Raw genomic sequence first — 19595 nt, forward strand, 5'->3', positions numbered from 1 at the left:
ATTTGAATCGAGGGCAGTGCTTTCAATGGGAAGGTACTGTCCAGTACATAGTACCTGCACTTCTCAGCACTGCTGCAATACATTTAGATGGTAGAGTATCACCTCTTCTCTGGAGCAAACAGGTACCCCAAATCGAGAGTATCTGAGCGTCTATATTTCCATTTAAAGCACTGGGCAAGGGTCATCATAGACCTTCTTCAAGTTGCATGTACTGAAAGGACGGACAGCAATTCTGCCTTAAGCATTGGGCTTCTCTCCTCAGTTGATCTCCTTTAGTAAACATTCCACTGAAAGCTGCTCCCTTTATGGTTTTGAGTCGGTGGGGGACTAGGGTCTGGAGGGTTTGGAACAGTGCTTTCTGAAGGCCTCCTCCAGCTCGCCGACTATGCATACCAATGTGCCTGACTTGCCAATCTAACAGTACTTTTCAGGGAGAAGGTGGCTCCGCCCTGGTGAAGGCTGGGCCATGGTGGTTGGGGCTTTAAACCCCTCCCACCTACTGTGGTTAAACAGCCACAACTAGCCTCCCCCACAGCACTAAAGAACTCACCCACTGTCCCTACCAGTTTCCTGGAGAGGTATTACTTGTGGCCCAGCTGTGTAGATAGTTTGCCGCTGAGCTGGAGACCCCGTCTGTGCAATGGGTTCCTGATCACCATGTGATTGTGCCTCTTCACTGTGTGACCATGTGCTAAAGCATAAAACCATGTATCACATGGTGGCTCCATGTGAGATGACCGGCATGTCGCCAGAGCTGCAATATCCCATCCAGTAGCCCTCTCAATGCAGTGCTTTAGCTGAAGAACAACACAAAAATGAAAAAAGGACAGGTGTATTGCACCTTATTTGGATTTAAAACAGTTTTTGATGTGAGCTTGGGCCTGACCTTAAGGGAAGTTGACCTGCAGGGAGCCCTTTTTCTAGGTCTCCCCTAGGAATGCTCAGATTATTATGCCTACCTTTGCTGGCAAGATTGTCAATTGGGCTTGGTCATCAGTAGCTCTCTGTCCGTTGGCATCAATGTGTAAATACATGTTTGTGTCACAGAATTTCTATCATACCATAAACTATGTTTATCAATTGTCATTTGTCAGTTGAATTCACCAGAGATCAATGTGCTCTAGGTAAAGTGATTAATAGCTTCCTAATAGTCATCAGATAGGAGTGTTATAACTCAACAATTGTGCTGTCTTCATACCAGTGCTGTAAAATACCTGTTTGCACCAAGTGTATTCAAAGTTTAGGTAAGAAAGACACTTCCAGCACCCAATAGGCTAACAAAGCCTAAAGGAAGCCATTTTAGCTGCCATGGACCTACCAAGCACTTGCTATCTCTTACAGCGAGAACATCAGGAGATGTGTGCAGTCAGACTTTACTTCTGCGGATTAGTCACAAATTAGTTGCATGTTAATCTCATGCTCCAATTTGCCTGGAGGCTGACCTCTAAAAGAAAGTTAATCCTCTTGATCTAGCTGATATTATACTTATTTCCTTGACAAAAATGTACCAATGTGATAGAATTTGTACATTTTTGTTATAACCCAAGGAATAACATTCTTCAAATCAAAACCAAAATGAGCTTGAAACAGCATGGGTCTAGTTTCAGTTGGCTACTCTAAACTACAGTAACTAAGTACCCTCACAGAAATTTGCACTAAAATGATTGAGGAAGGAGATGGGTCTTGTTGTCGTTGGTCGTGGGAGGCATCATGCTTTGAAAACAACTCAAAAGGAATATTCCAAAGAATTAGAAATAGGTTGCTGGCTGCATGTTAGATTTACTAACCGCATCTGCATGAAGATATGTGGCATGAATGCACATATCTATAAAACAAGCATTTGCAATGCAATAGGTCTTGTATCAGTGATAGTTTTGGTTATTGGTGTTGCAGATGGGAATGTTTGTTGGATTTCTTTTTGTGTTGAGGGATGTCCCAGAAGTAGCATAACGAATGAAGGAGATTCAAATGAACTGGTAGGGGATGCAGTGCTGCGTACTGTTGCAGGGTGTCCCTGTGGGGTTGCAGGGGGATCTCTGGTGGCCTCATGGGGTACTGCACCCTTGATGCAATTGTGGATAGAGGGATTGCAGCCGAGCATAAGTTTCCATTTGTTTTTGGAGGTGAGATTATTGTTGGTGTCAGTTTTGGAGGTCCACCATTGTTGTTTATTTAGCTTTTTGTGAAATAGGGCTAAATAGACAACAATAGTGCATTTTTGAAGCTCAAGCTAGCCAGGAACTCACTTCCAGTTAAGACAAATGGAGGGGTATGCTCGTCTGCGATTTTTCTCTTTGTAGTTGCATTGGGGTGCAGTGCTTTGTGTGGTTAGTAGGGGTCCTTTTGCGGCTCCACAGGGGCACCTGGTGGCGGCCTGTGGTACTGTATTCTGTCCTTGCTTGTTGTATGCAACGCCAATGGCTGGGACTTTCACTGATGCAAGACCTGTTGCATTGCAAATGCTTTCTCTTTTGAGGCCACCATTACAGGGTAGTTCCCGCATCCTGGATTATGCAAAAAAAGCCACAGAATCACATACTTTCAGTGAACTGCTTATGATATTTGTAATTGATTAGGTCACTTTATTGGTGAGGACATGAGCATTCCACTTGACGTGTGAGTTATGTTTTTTTAATGCTTTGAGTTGAAGCATGCAGAGATGGCAGACACTTTGAAATAAATGGGAGAAAGGGACCGGGCGTGCAGCGGATGCGCGCAGCGGACGTGCGCAGCAGGCGCGCGTAAGGCAAGCCAGTCTGCGCCTGGACAGCACCAGGGGCCAGGAACCCTGCCTCTTCCATTACTTATGAGGAGCGAACTCCTTGCCCTAAGCCATACCAGTATGAACAGGCACTGTTCTCCTCAGGATTGGGGTGTTAGCAAGGAGGAATATAAGTGCCACAGGTGCTGTTTTGTAAATAAACAAGGGTATGTTCCCCCCCCAGCGCCTCCATTAAAATTTTCATGGAAAAAACAGTTATAAAGGCATACCACTGCCTGTTTCTAAACACAAGGTCTCTCATCAAGCACAAGCTTGAATTTGCTGATTTAATAATCCAGCATAACCCTGATATCATTTTTCTCACGGAGACCTGGGCTGATAATGCATCAGACCCAGACTTCAAGGTGGCTGTTCCATATGGGTTTAATATTGAAAGACTGGACAGACCACACCACAGAGGAGAGGGGTGGGGGAAGTGATTATTTATCGCAGTTCGTTTGTGGCCAGCTGCACTCTGGCCTAGAATGTGAGGCTCTTAGGTTCAGCCTCAGTTTGACAAAATCCTACACCTTCCAAGGACTACTAGTATACCATCCCCCTGGGCCCAGGAGGGGTTTCATTGATAAAATACAAACTTTCATGGAATCCAGTATCACCTATGCTAATTTTGGTGGTAAATAAAATTCATTACCGGGACTTAATTTGATACGGAAACATAATAAAATAGCTCAGTAAAATGAGAGGCAGAATCCGTGGTATCAGAGGTTCGGAATGGGCTTTATTCCAATGAACGATTATAATCGGTTGCTCCAAGTTCCATCACCACGGAGGTTCAGGAAGTGAAGTACATACATTATTGACAAGAAATGACTTTTATAGAACATACATTACAATGAAATAGATGCGGGAGGCGTAACAATTGATAAGGAAGGTGACGATTCACATGCGTAACCGAAAATGGGTGTAATGAGGAGTAAAAAGGAACATAATTGGTTATGATGTCATATATAGGTGGATCCATAAGATTATACTTGGCATAGATGCGCGCGCAGCAGCATGAGGTGTGATTGACGTGCAACTAGGGGGTGAAGGGGACTTGACATTTAGCTCTACATGTGGAGACGAAAAGTCTGGGGGGTCAAGTCAACCTAATCCCAAATCATATCTAACATCCTATGTTTAAAGAACTATGTTATCCACAAAAGAAGGACTCTCGGACAGAATCTATTCTATACTGACCGTGCGTGCGTGTGCAAGCGTCTAAGTGTCTACACTAAATGCGAGGGGGTAGGAATATTCCATGGTAACAGGACTATGAATTACTTGCATAAAGACAGAGAAGCCGAGCCATTGCTCGGTAGCTGGAAGAATGTTTATTTAAACTACTAGACAGGAATGCATCGGCTGAGGGGCGAAGCAGATAACTCGAAGGTGAAATACAGTTCTTGGCAGAGAATAGGCTGATGTCAGGCTTCGTGAGCCGCGCAGAGAATGAGACAAAGTTCATGGTCACAGATGCAGGCTCAGACTGGAGTTTTCAGAGGCAGAAGGCAAGAAGAGTTCGATGACAGAATCAGGGCCTAATTGCCTGGACTGTAAAATGGCATAAGTGAACCATATAAAGCCGGTGGCTTTTCATACTTAGGAATGGAATATCCGGCCTATTCATGGCGGATCTGACAGAGGACATGTTGGCGGTGGACGCACATGTGTTTGCGTCTTCATAACTGGAACTGGAGGAAACATACATGTACTTGTAATATGCACATAGAACCGTTGGGGTCCAAGATAGGGGACATAACTGACCAGAAAAATCCATATTTCCACATTCCCTCCTTGTCCCCTACTTGCCCGTCAAGAGATATCAATCTTCATCAATCCATTGATCTGTTCATATAACATCATTTGTTCTTCTTTCTTCTTTCGTGACGAATGAATTCTTGGTGGTGGAATACATGATGTGGCACACAGACCACAGATCGCTGGTCCACATTGTAGACATAGACAGCAACTGAATAGTATGAGAAGGCCAATACCTAGGAAGGATAGGACCCTCCATCCAAAGGTAGATAATACACTCCAAAACCAACCGGACCAAGTCCAGGTGCCTGGGTTCTGGTGTATCTGGCTTACAATCTTATGAAGGCGAGTTATAGCTTTATATACAGATGGCGAATTTTCTGGTATGAATACGCAGCAGCTTGATCCGATGACCCTACAAGCTCCGCCCCTATCAGCCAGGATGACGTCAAGGACAAGACGATTTTGAAGCACAACAATCCGCATAGCAGACTGCTCTTCTGTTAAATTGCCTAAGGCGGAAATAGTTTCATTCACTACTGCTTCAAGGGTTCTAGTTAATCTACGTATCAGCTTACTATTAGTAACAGTACCTATATAGGGAAAGATGCCTTTATTGAAATCTGTGTATTTTTCCCATGCTGTTTCAGTGTAATCGACAATTGGGAGATCTCTCCGCTCTCTGTTGTGTACTAAATGAATATTTCTATAATAATCAGGAGGAGCTAGGAAAACAGGTGGCAAAAGGAATGCAATGTAGCAGGTACCATCCCAATCTAGAGGTAGACGCATATATGCAGTCTGACCACATATAAAGTAGGAGTGGCGATAAGCTCTAAATGAAGATTTGCCTTGATCACTGAATTCTACTGTAGTAGTGCATTTACTATGGCCCATATGTATGGAACCAACTTTTCTTACACACAATTCACCTTTCGCTGGGAATACTGACATGGTTGGTAAAACTAGTTCAACTTCGGATTCGACATTTAGAACCATGAGATTAGGAGTAAAGTTACCTAATCCATATACTTCATTTTCTAGATCAGTTCCTGTTCCTTTGGGGCGACCCTCCTTGTCAGGGTAACAGACTTTGAATAAAACTAGGTTCAGATTTCCCCATACCCACTGGTCTTGGTAAACGGCTGTATCTGAGTCTATGGAATTGATTAAACTAAACCATGCTCCACAGGAGCCATTATGTGTAAACGGATGTGGAAAGAAAGGCAGGACTCCTTCATAATTCTGATAGGGAGGGAGCCGGCCACACACCCAACAATTAGTAGCATTACTAGTCTGATGGGAATGATGTAACATACTAATGAAAGTGTTATTGCGCAGCGCAAGTCTATAAGACAATTCATGCGGGGGTAAGTCACTAAAAGAATGTTCAGCAGTAACATTGTAAACGTTTCTGGCAATAGGGTAATATATGTGCAACAATATACTTGCAGTAATTATTAAAAGACTTAAGAAAAACAAGATTAATAATGTCACTATGCAATGGCTACGCAGTGATTTACAATACGCCTGTCGTTTCATCATTTTTCGCGACTGTCCATGATTCAGGTCTAGGCGATACATGTCGGAGACAGATTCAACCGCTTCACCTAGGAGAGGACTTAAACAATCAAATCGTCCGACGGCCTAGGCCTTAATTTTAGTTTGTAGAGTTCTTTACTGTCGGCCTCAGCCAGAGGTAGTTTTGAGTCAATTGGTGAGGACACACGAGGTGGGCTGTTTACATCTGAAGGAAGTCCATGAAATTTCTTGATATGACTTGAATGCACCCATCCTTTCCTGCCCTCGATCTTCACGGCTGTCCTTGTGGTCAGCAGGACCAGCTGGGGTGTCTTCCACCTGGGCTCCAGCTGAGTCTTTCGGTCGAAATTTCTCACAAGCACAAGGTCCCCCGGAACTACGTCATGGGGTTTCACCTCAGTGTTGTCGGGAAAGGCTGCAGCTACCTGTGAACGACAAGATTGTAGTGCAGACATCAAGGAAGCCAAGTAATCTGTCAGCATATTACAGTCAATATCAGTTATTTTTCGTGGCATAGGCGTCCCCCACATATTTGGTGGTCTGCCGAAGATCACTTCATACGGGGATAGCCCTGTTCGAGAGTGTGCTACCATTCTTGTGTAAAAGAGTGCAACTGGTAGTGCTACTACCCAGTCGACACCTTTCTCCCTGCATATTTTGGACAATCTAATTTTCAGGGTCTGATTATGTCTTTCTACGAGACCTGCTGCCTCAGGGTGTCGGACACAGTGGAATTTCCACTGATAACCTAACAAAAGTGAAACGTGTTTCATTAATTCGGATGAGAACGGCTGGCCGTTATCTGAGTGAACAACACGTGGTAAACCGTATCGTGGGAAGAATTCTCGAACCAACTGTTTGGCAGTAGTCGGGGCAGTGTAATCTGAAACCGGGTATGCCTCCGTCCAGCGGGACAGAGCGCAGACAACTACGAGAACATATTTGAATCCTCGACATCGTTCCATCTGGATATAATCCATCTGGAGGACTTCAAAAGGGTGATCAGGAGGATGAAATCCACCCTGTTCTACGGGAACGCTTTTTCCTGGGTTGAACTGGCAACAGATCATACAGGTACGGACCTTTTGTTTGGCTGCTGCTCGTAAATGTTTATTGAACCAAATGTGTTGAATGCTATCTAGCATAGCTTTCTCTCCTAGATGTGCTGGACTATGTATAGTGTTAATTATAACTTGGACCATTGAATCAGGAAGGAACCACACAGACTTTTCCTTCATCATCCATCCTTGGTCCGTTTGGATCCCTCCTAATTCGGTCCATTTCTTTATTTCATCTGGTGTAGCATGTGTCTGGATGTCAATTACGTCAAAAGTAGGATCTTTAACTGTCATACAATGTGTCGGCGTTGGGACTATTATCTTTGTCATGTCGGATGTTTGTGTTTGAGCAGTCTGTTTAGCTGTTCTGTCGGCTAGATCATTGCCTTGAGAAATGATATCAGTGACTTTCGTATGAGCTTTACATTTCATAATTGATATTGCAGTCGGTAGATGTATTGCATCTAATAAGGCATGAATGAGGGGTCCGTGCTGAATGTGGGCACCGTGGGAAGTTAAATAACCTCTCTCTCGCCACAGCACGCCGAAGTCATGTACAACTCCGAATGCATAACGTGAATCAGTGTATATGTTGACTTTTTTACTTGTGGCTTGAATACAGGCTTGTGTCAGAGCGATGAGCTCTGCGGCTTGAGCTGACAAAGTATTTATACGATTAGTTTCAATGACTTCAGTATCTGTTGTGACTGCGTAAGCAGCCACTAACTCTCCTGTATTTGTTCTCATACATGAACCATCTACATACAATGTCAGGTCTGGATCTGACAATGGGACATCGGTTAAGTCTTGTCTAGGTTTCGTCGTTATTGTAATAACTTCAATACAGTCATGGGCTAGTGGGTCTGTTCCGGTTACTGGCAAAAGTGTGGCAGGATTCAATGTGTTACAGCGTCTGATTTCTATATGTGGCTGGAACAATGTAAGTTCGTACCCTGTAAGTCGCGCTATAGTCAAGTGTTGTGTTTGCGTTCTATTTACAAGAACCTCTACCGCGTGTGGTACTTGTACTGTCAATGGATGTCCTAACACTATGGCATCGCTTTGTCTAATTGCTAAAGCTGTTGCTGCCACTGATTTCAGGCACGCAGGCAGAGCCTGAGCTACGGGATCTAATGTACTAGAAAAATAAGCACATGGTTTGTGTGATCCTGCTTGTTCCTGTGTGAGTACTGACAAGGCAGTACCTTCGCGTTCTGTAACAAAGAGTGTAAACTGTTTTCTGTAACATGGTGTTGCTAAAACAGGTGCTTGACATAAAGCTTTCTTTAGGCTTTCAAAAGCTTGTGTATGTTCTTGAGTCCAAGGGAGAACAGTCGATGTGGCTGCCTCCTGTGTTGTCAACTGAATGAGTGGTTTTGCTAGAAATGCGTACTGAGGGATCCACTGTCTGCAATATGACGTGAGGCCTATGAAAGCCCGCACCTCCTTTTGTGTCTTGGGTATTGGCATGTTAGCTATTAACTGAATGCGGTCGGGTGTAAGCTGCCTTCCCTCCTTGGACAGCGAGTGTCCAAGATAAATAACTCGCTGGACACAGAATTGCAGCTTAGAAGGGGACACCTTGTGTCCCTTTTCGGCTAGAAATTGTACAACTGTCAGTGATGCTTTCTCACATTCGGGTTCGCTTCTAGCGGTGATCAACAGATCATCGACATATTGAAGCAAGGCAGTGTTAACTGGCATGTGGATACTGTCAAGTTCTCGTTTCAGTGCTTGGCTATAGATGCTGGGGCTTTCTGTAAATCCTTGAGGTGCGCGTGAGAATTTAAAGCTACGTCCATTTAAACTAAATCCGAAAAAATATTGGCTTTCCGGATCTATTGGGACGCTGAAAAAGGCATTCTTGAGATCGATTACAGTAAAGAATGTCGCTTCGGAATCAATAGCTGTCAGTAATGACGAGATATCTGGGACCACAGGAAATTGTGGCACAATGCATTTGTTTAATTCGCGCAGATCAATAACCAATCGATATACTGGTGGGGCCTTCGGATCTGTTCGTTTAAGAATCGGAATTATCGGTGAATTACATACATTGGAGTCTGTTTCTACAACTACTCCTTGGGTAATGAGCTCGTCAATGATTTGTAGTAAAGCCACTACAGCATCTGGTGGTAACTTGTATTGTCGCATTCGTGGTAGCACCACTCCTGCCTTTAATGTGACTCGATATGGTGTAATATTCATGCATCCAACATCAGTAGGGCCTTGTGCCCATAGATGTGTAGGTAAAGTCTGCAATCGGGGATCCATGTCTCTAGACACATAATGACCTTTAAAATCACGTAAAAACAACCTTACTCCTTCCGGAGAACAACATATTATAGCTCCTAGAGCTTTCAGTGTTTTTATTCCTAACAGATTTTCTGGACATGATTTAGTAAGCAATAAATCTGTAGTTCGGGTCAAAGGTCCTATCGTAAGTGGGAGAGGCTGTGATACTTCATTAACAATAGGTTTTCCTGAAAAACCAAGGGAAATATTCTGTGAGCCTGAGAGGGGTGCCCCTGGAACTTCACTACGTTTTATGGTTGTTCGACTTGCCCCGGTATCGAGTAAAAATTTTCTATCTTGGCCTAATAATTCACTATGTACATAAGGTCCTTCTTGGTCTACCGGGATCTCGATAAGGGGTAAGTCAACTTCCCTCTCTAGGCTGGTTCATGCATATCGTTGATAATCAGGATAGTCATACTGTGCGGTCTGGTACAGTTGTCGTGTCGTGGTTTGTGTGGCAGCAACAGGCAGCGCTGGTGCAGCTGGCACAAACTGTATAGACTGTTGTGAAGCTGGCATGGACTGTGCATGCTGCGGAGCTCCTTGTTCATTCTGGTCCTGTCTAGGTGGCCGTGGTCTTTCTTGTGTTTTACCTATGGCGATATTATGTTTCAAAACTGGACAATCATGTACGTAATGACCTGGCTTTTTACAATAATTGCATGTCCCTTTTACAGGTCCTGCTGAATCACTGGAATGTGTCATACCCTTTTTATGTCCTTCAGCTGGAACTGTCTGAGAAACTAGCATTTTCATTTTTGTGTCTTTCATGCGTCTGTGTTCATGTTCTTGTTCCTCTCTAATTCTATTGTGATGGTACTGTAACATTTGTAACATTTGTGATGGAGTGTTACCTTGCCAGGTACTCTCGAATTTTAATACTCTATTCTTTACTTGGGGCAGGGCATTTTCTACTAATTTTGTTACAAACAGATGTGGGTATGATTCGCTACTTGCTTTTAGGCCACTATTTATACCAAAACATTTTTCAAATCGGGCATAGTAATCACTAGTGTCTTCATCTTGCTTCTGTTTACAGGCTGAAATTGTACCCCAATCTTCCTTTTTTGTAGTTAGTAAACGTGGCAGTACCTGTACTAATAAACCTGGTAGTGCTTTAGTTTTATCCCCGAGTCCTGCTCCTGCAGTTCGGGCCTTTTCTTCTGCTTCTAATACTGACCATTCTATCTTTTGGTCTCCTACCTCCCACTCTTTTTCCCTGAGTTTCTCATAAATGCCAGCAGGCATCAATACCGTTAATATTGTCATAATGTCGGGATAGGTATACTCTCCCATGAGTAACATGTCTTTAATTTCTCGGTGAAAACCCGCTGGGTCTTTGTCATGACTGGGTACCACTTTCTTCATTTCTAACAATTCTATTTTTGATATGGGCGTATATACAAATACGCGCTTAAACTCATTGTCCTCGCCCTTTATTGGGTGCACTTCTCGTAAGGGATTCTGTCTGTCCATGTAATACGTGGTTCTTTCCTTGATGGGCAATGAGACACGGTCTGAACAGACAAAAAGAATATACTGCTTTCTTGATTCTAGAATTTCTTTAATTAATTTAGTACCTGAACCTCTCCATCTATTCATAAGCAATTCAGTCAATATATCAGGTAAGGGACCAGGGTCCGAATGCTGACTCTGATATAGTATAAGGAGTTGTTGAATCATATAAATCCCAGCTAAACGCTGTTCATCTGGGGTGAGATTCAAAAATGTGCGTGCTACTGTATCATCACTATATTTTCCGGGACTGTCCACCCAATGGACAGCTGCCCTAGCTAAATCTTGTTCATCCATAGAATCGAGGAAATGATAACCCCTTCGTTCTCGGAGTAGTTTGTCAGCGGCTTGGAACGAATGCTCGTTAGACCTGATGTTAATTATAGGTATTCGGAAATTCCTGTTATTATCTGGACATATCGGACGTATCGGGTCAATAGGACATCTATTACTATTACAAGATCTTCCTTTACCTACATAGGCTATAGTTTCTGACTGTCCTGTGGGCAGTCCTGATGCTTCTTCCTCGCTTTGTTCGAACTGATCTACCGCTAATCTTTCTTCGTGTAGGCGTTCTATTTCTTTACGGATCTTTCGGCACATGGCTATTATACAGTTTTGCTTATCATGTCTCCCTTCTGATATATTCTGGCTCCATCTGGTAAGAATCTGCATTGCTTCCGGGTCTACCCCCGGTCGGTCTTGATTTCTGATCACACAATTTATGAGGAAACGCAACAGTTCCCCCTGTATTTCCACTTTCTGGTATTCCATAGCTCTGTTAATACATTCAGAATCTCGCCCGGTTTGGACAAAATGATATATATTATCTAGATGTGCAGTCATTCCTGGTAATTTCCCTAAATACACTGCGGCTCGTCTGATACGTAATGATGCTAGGGTCATTTCGTCCTCTTTTCCGGGCACAGGGTCATATCTACAATCTATAAGAAGTTCCTTAAGCGTACGGGCATTTATGAGTTTGGGGGTACGTGAATGTGCTGACTCTTGAAAGGTAAGTTTATTTATTCTGGGTGGCGTAGAAAAAGTGTTGCTGGTACCTCCCGTAGCCCCATCTGGAGTGTCGGGCGTGAAAGGATTCGTTGAACGCGATACAGCAACTATAGGTGTGGACACAGCTATAGAAGTAGCTGTAGGAACAGATGTAGAAACAGATGTGCTTGCCGGAACTTGTGACACGATCTGTTGCTGTAGGGATACGGGTACTGGGTCTTGGCGTTGAACCTCCCTGATAGGCGGTCTATGTGGGGCGGAATTAGCATACTCGGGAGCTGCGTCATCTAAATATGAGGAAAGAAAAACATCTTCTGCGGTTCTAGGATGCCCCTTAGGATGTACCTTTATTGGAAACAATGGGGGTGGCAAGTCTTTTGGTATCTCTGAAGTAGCTTTAGGCAATCCTTCGGCCAGAAGGGGATACATACCATTCATAAGGGCATTTCTTTGTCTGTCTACTTGTTCTGATTTCACTCGTGCACCTTCTTTAATTAATAGATTTTCTCGGACTTCATTAGAATTCTCTTTACTCTTCTCTTCCTGTCTACGTGCTTTTTCTGTTCGTCTATGTGATTCTTTACGCCATAACTCAACGGCATCTTTCTGTGACTGTCTGACTTTCCTTTTCCATAACTCTTCTTCTACTTTCATGATGCACTCTGCATCCCAGGTTCCCGCTGTGGGCCACCTCTGACTTTCTGGTAATTCCTTGGTGTAGTCTACCCATAAATCAAGAAATAATATAGCGTCTAAGCCATGTTTATGATACATGAAGTACCCTGGAGTGTCCCTAGGAGGAATAGGAACGGCTTCTTCGAGTACCCCTTTTCTTGTTGTGATCTGTCTTAATTTTGAAAAGAGCGGCATATTGAGAACTGATCTGATACTTAATCTTGAACACACTTAGTACAAAAGCACAATAATGAACAACCATTCATACCACAATATGCAGGACGTTTAACACATTAAACATTAAACATTAAACATTTTTTTAACCTTTAAAATAACCAACAATGATGATCGTCTGCATAACTAATCACCAAGCATAATTCTTTGACAATAACTAGATACTTCGGAATACTTGATATACTGCTAAACAGTACATATACACTGCTAAAACAGTGCAGACCGGATTTGTGTACCCAAACCCGTCTTGACCGGCACAACCTATGTGCACGTCAGAAATGCCTCCCCAGCAATGGTACTCACCGGGTAGCTTCGGAAACGGAAGGCCTCGGAAACTGGACTGAACTTGAACCGGACTGGACTCGACTCGAACACTGCGGAGACTGGACTCGACTTGGGACTTCGGAAACTGGTGGGCCTCTGTATACCTCGGATCTTGCTCTCTCAGCTAGGCTCTGGTCGGGATACTTCGCACTTCTCACCGCCTCGTCTGGGTGTTGATCGCAGCCTCAGTCGCCCCCGCTTGACCGGAGGGAGATGCAGGAAATCCTGCTGGTACGCGTTATTGTCCGTCCAGCTGTGGCAGGAGACCGGGCCTGCAACTCACCGCCGGCGCGTGAGATGAGAAAGTGTCCCTGTTCGGGCGCCATTCATGTGGTAAATAAAATTCATTACCGGGACTTAATTTGATACGGAAACATAATAAAATAGCTCAGTAAAATGAGAGGCAGAATCCGTGGTATCAGAGGTTCGGAATGGGCTTTATTCCAATGAACGATTATAATCGGTTGCTCCAAGTTCCATCACCACGGAGGTTCAGGAAGTGAAGTACATACATTATTGACAAGAAATGACTTTTATAGAACATACATTACAATGAAATAGATGCGGGAGGCGTAACAATTGATAAGGAAGGTGACGATTCACATGCGTAACCGAAAATGGGTGTAATGAGGAGTAAAAAGGAACATAATTGGTTATGATGTCATATATAGGTGGATCCATAAGATTATACTTGGCATAGATGCGCGCGCAGCAGCATGACGTGTGATTGACGTGCAACTAGGGGGTGAAGGGGACTTGACATTTAGCTCTACATGTGGAGACGAAAAGTCTGGGGGGTCAAGTCAACCTAATCCCAAATCATATCTAACATCCTATGTTTAAAGAACTATGTTATCCACAAAAGAAGGACTCTCGGACAGAATCTATTCTATACTGACCGTGCGTGCGTGTGCAAGCGTCTAAGTGTCTACACTAAATGCGAGGGGGTAGGAATATTCCATGGTAACAGGACTATGAATTACTTGCATAAAGACAGAGAAGCCGAGCCATTGCTCGGTAGCTGGAAGAATGTTTATTTAAACTACTAGACAGGAATGCATCGGCTGAGGGGCGAAGCAGATAACTCGAAGGTGAAATACAGTTCTTGGCAGAGAATAGACTGATGTCAGGCTTCGTGAGCCGCGCAGAGAATGAGACAAAGTTCATGGTCACAGATGCAGGCTCAGACTGGAGTTTTCAGAGGCAGAAGGCAAGAAGAGTTCGATGACAGAATCAGGGCCTAATTGCCTGGACTGTAAAATGGCATAAGTGAACCATATAAAGCCGGTGGCTTTTCATACTTAGGAATGGAATATCCGGCCTATTCATGGCGGATCTGACAGAGGACATGTTGGCGGTGGACGCACATGTGTTTGCGTCTTCATAACTGGAACTGGAGGAAACATACATGTACTTGTAATATGCACATAGAACCGTTGGGGTCCAAGATAGGGGACATAACTGACCAGAAAAATCCATATTTCCACAGGGGAAGTGATTATTTATCGCAGTTCGTTTGTGGCCAGCTGCACTCTGGCCTAGAATGTGAGGCTCTTAGGTTCAGCCTCAGTTTGACAAAATCCTACACCTTCCAAGGACTACTAGTATACCATCCCCCTGGGCCCAGGAGGGGTTTCATTGATAAAATACAAACTTTCATGGAATCCAGTATCACCTATGCTAATTTTACGCTGGTAGGGGACTTTAATTTTCATCTCGAGTCCACAACTGATGTAGATAAAGGACATCTGGTGGACACTCTTAAAAGCTTTGATCTGTCCCAATGCATTGAGGTACCGACTTATATAGCCAACCATACACTGCACGGCATCTTTACCAACAATGCAGATTTGGGAGCAGTTAAGATCCTTCCACTTCTATGGATGGATCATTCAGCTATCTTCTTTTCCATCTTGACCCAATGCAAGGGAGCGGAACTGGATAAAACAACTAAAGTGGCCACCAGCCTTACTCAATGGCTGGAAACTGCATGCAGCAAAATAGTAGCTGTGATAACAATAAAAAGCCATAGAAAATATCCCTCTGCTCCCTGGTTTTTCCCAAACGCTGAAGGAAGCACAATTGAAGTGCAGACGGGAAGAGCGACTCAGGAGAGAAGATTACTCCCCCGGGAGAAAAGCTAGGTACAAAAAGAATGAATAAGAATGTGTTGGTAAAGAGGAGGGAGCAGAATGAGACCGAGAAAGGGCGATAACCTATTTCCTTATGCGTTGCAATGCAAAGGACATCAGCCCTGGGATGCTGCAACTCATCAAATCAAAATACTGTGATAGATAAATGCTCCTAGAGAGTGCTTAAATTGTAAGAGTGTGCCGGCGCCTGGTTGTTAGACCTGGCACCTTGGCGTGAGTTTCCCTCCCACTTTTTGATGGTGTGCCTCGACTGTTTTGCTGGTGTTGTCCGCTCAGGGCACTGCGCCACGGCTAATCCGTGCCGCAGTGCAAGTGCTCCCTAAGTAAAGTGTACCTGTAATTGATATCCATGATTGGTTCATTGGATTCACTGTCAGTCCCCAGTAAAGTGCACCAGGGGTGCCAGGGCTTGTGAATGCCAATGCTGCTGGTGGGCTTGCAGCGCTGGTTGCGCCACCCACGGAAGCGGCCGTGTAAAGTGTGTCTAGGGTCTGCCACCGCAGACCCTGTGCGCGGTCCGGGACCGTCGCGCTGACTGCGCAAGTGCCCCCACTTGCCAGTCCCTAAACCTTCCCTTACCTACATATTAGCCACCCCTCTGGTAGGCCCAAGGGCAGGGTGCATTGTAGGCATAAGGTAGGACATGCCCTGATGTGTGTGGCATGTCTTAGTAGTGAATTACAGCCATTTCCGTTCTTCACTATTGAAGGCTACCTGCTCTCCATAGGCCAGAATGGGCTGCCGGGATCACGCCAACGCTGTGACCCCAGTGGACTCAGAGAGCATGGTAGAAGTGTCAAGTTTAGTATGCCTGAACTCAGGATGATAAAATACTTCTTGTAGTCAAGTCTATTTTAATATCCTGGGTTTGTAAATACTACTTTTAGAAAGTTAGTATTTACTGACCTGACCATCTCAGTCCGCCTCTGCTGTGTGTATGTGTTCTGCCTGGCAACAGTAAGGAGCAGGGTTGGGGAATCCCCAGAGACAGGTTGGCTGCCAGGAGGTGGGTAGAGAGATTACACCTGGATGGGTGGGAGGAGTACACCTTGACTCTTGAATAGACCTGTGCTCTGCCACCACAAAGCCGGCGCCACCCCCTGTGGGGCGGCTGATGTCTCTGCCCTGCTGCTGAAAGGAAAGAGCAGTCACCATAACAAAGTGCTCCAGAACTGGACTGAGCCAGGCCTAGGCCCCCTGGCGCTAAAGAACAAAAGAATCATGGTATAAAAGTAGGAGCCTGGCTCCTAAGAAATCAGAATCCTGTTTACCACAAAGAACCTCTGCCCGACTAGAAGGAGAAGGAGACGCTGGAGGAGCTGGCCTGCTGCCTGCCTTGCTGAGAAAGGAGAGGAAGAGACTTACTGAAAAGACTTTGCTACTTTGTGCTTGAACATTCTCCAAGGGCTTGATCTGAGCTTGCCCCCTGAACTGAACCCCAGGAACAGTGGGTTCTCTGTGCTTCTTGCTCGTCCTCCAATTCGAGCCGTGTGTGCATCCCGCTGGAAAAGAGACTGCGCCCCTCATCGCCCCTCCTAGGGCCGTGACACTCAGAAGCTCGCCTGCCTCCAACCCGTGAGAGCCCCGCTCCGTCCCGAGCCGCTCTCTGTTCCCGGGCCAGGCCGCCTGCATCCCTGTCACCGCCTGCCATTGGAGTGCGCTGAACGCGCTATCACCCCTCCTGCCGGAAGCCGTCCGACGACTGTGATCTACGCCGGGTCATCCAGCTGCACTGACTGTGCCCTGTGACCCCGCTTCGCTATCCCCGGACATCTCAGGCCGCGCCGCCCCCGCTGTGGAGACCCTCCTGCACCGCCGTGCTACAGGGTCGCTGGCCGCGCCTGCCTACGTGCCCACACCTGCTGATTGAGGACCCAAGAACACTCCCCAAGCTGAGAGTCGCACCGACCTGTGCCGAACTCTCCACATCACGAAAGAAGTTCCAGTATCGGGCTCGGGGCCCGCAACGCCTTATTTCCCCGTTTGCAGGAGCCGATCTCTGCGAGTACTGGAACTACAAGTAAAGAGACTACAAAGTATCCATTTGAAACTACGAACCCAGAACATTTGCCTGCTGTATAACCTGGCGGCCTAGCGAAAACGTTATTGGTCTTGTGATAAGTCTGTTGAGATATATATACCTTATTTTTACATAAAGGATCGTATTTTTATATATATCCAAGTCTGGTGTCCGTTTCTGGGGGGATTGATGTATTTACTGTGTGTACGATTGTAAGTGCTTAACCAACAACGCCTGAGGAATCGCCTTGGCTGCTCACGCCACGCACCTAGAGGGTGAGCAAGGGTCATTCGCGAGGGGTTATCCTGCGCCCTGACGTGGAGGAGAGGGTTCCTGCTTGACACAAGGGCAACCTTGCGCCAACCAGAGATCCCCGACTCTAACACTGGTGCTCTGGTCAGAAGCCCACGATAGGTGCAACTAAATGTTGACACACCAAATACCAATGCAGCATAGTCCTAAATCTCCTTCATGACACTTTAATCCACGACTAGAGCCTCCCAGTCCCTGTATCTCACTCTTGCACAATCCTGATTTCTCTTGTTATCACAGTTTTGTTTGTCTTTCTCTTCCTCAGTATTTCTGTTTTGTGCATTATTCCCTCTCTTGCTCCCTTAAATGTCTAATACGGGAAAACAATAAGTGCCAGTCCTAAAAATGAGTGCCAGTGGCCCCGACTGGCAACCATTGGTTCAAATTAAGCACTGCTTAATAATCACAAGATTAGGGAGGAACGCCATAGAGTCGGGTGCAAGGAACAGAAATAGACAAGAAACCCTGTCAGTCACAAGACTGTCACAAAGCCCACTTTAAGTCTAGGTTTATTGACGACTGACCACTAAACCAGTTGGATGGCAATCATCTAAAAAGAGAGCAATTATAATGTTCACTTTTTCTGTTATGAGGTCATCTTTCTTAGGGTTTGAATGTATACGATTTGTGTGCTCTAAAGTGGAATGCAGTAGGATACGTTTTAAGAGATCTAATGAACCTGTTGCACAGCACTGTAAAAAAATCATAATTGGACTCCTGCCAGATCTGATATTTTATTTGGTCATGGCTTTGTATTTTGAACAGCACAGACCCAGAGAGAAGGATTGAGATCTAGATACACCTGGAGAGCGAGAGTCTGTTACAGGTTGACATCAAGCAGGACCGACACAAACGTTCTTCCTTTCCAAGATCAAAATTATGATATGAACACCATGCCTGTTTGTGAGCCATAGTGATGTCAAACTTTCTTACAGCACGCTCCAAAAGAATCCCAGTTTGCTATTTATATCTAAATCTGTTTACTGGAAGAATCAAGCGCACACACACTATAAAATCCTTATAAATGGCCAGAAGAACAACATCCAGTCGGCAGCCAAGAAGTCAGCTATTCAAAAGAAATACAACTGCAACATCCCTCGCTTAATTTATTCCCCTAAAGTACTGCCATAAGCAGTCACAAAGGGTCTTTTGAGCCCAGCGGTAAATAGGGTAGCAGAGGGACAACTTTAAAGAAAAACATACATATAAATGCAAACCTTTTTCCCTCTTCCATCCCTCCACTATCCTTCTCAATCCAAATAACCAACTAACATATCCGCTACTCAAATTACTTTCATATTTTCACTATAATTGTTCACCACTATTCCTTTATGGGTTCCGGAGCAGCGTGCTACTTGCTGAAAAAGCGCTTCGACACCTCTTCAGGGATAGTAAGCGCTAAATAAATGCAATTATAATACAATGTATCCGGTCCCGGTGTATCCGCCTTACAAGTCCCAGTGTCCATCCCCATTCCAGGAGGGTCCCTTCATTTCGCCAGTCCAATTCATTTACTTAACACATGGTCATATTTCGTAGGACATCCTCTTGTCATATACACTGGTTTTTCTTGCATGGCACACCAGTCCACTCTTCTGCACCATCTAGATAGTCAGAGGTGCAGGATCCTTCCAGGTGTCTGCAGTGTCTCGTTTTGTTACCATGGTGGCCACCCCAGGAGTGTTTTGTCAACTCTGGTACCATCCATCCCCTCCATAACCCCCAGGATCAGGACAACAGGATTAAGTGGGAACTTCCAGCCCAGTAGGGTGCTCAACTCTGCCGCTATTGCCGACCAGTAGTGGGTAAGAGCAGTACAGGACCAATACTGCGGAAGAGGTGGAGTGGGAGATTCTGGATTATGTATAGAAATCTAGGAAGCACCATCATCTTGAAAAGGGTGATCTTTCCCAAGGGGTTAAGGTGAA

At 44.9% G+C, this 19595-nt stretch overlaps 1 protein-coding gene across 3 annotated transcripts in view; it reads left to right on the plus strand.

The window, feature by feature from the left end:
• Positions 1-19595, plus strand: part of LOC146862153 (RNA exonuclease 1 homolog) — a 919286-nt gene that overhangs the window by 776182 nt on the left and 123509 nt on the right. The gene's annotated exons all lie outside the window — the stretch shown is intronic.

The sequence above is a fragment of the Triturus cristatus genome, chromosome 2_2, assembly GCF_964204655.1.
Source record: "Triturus cristatus chromosome 2_2, aTriCri1.1, whole genome shotgun sequence".
NCBI lineage: Eukaryota > Metazoa > Chordata > Amphibia > Caudata > Salamandridae > Triturus > Triturus cristatus.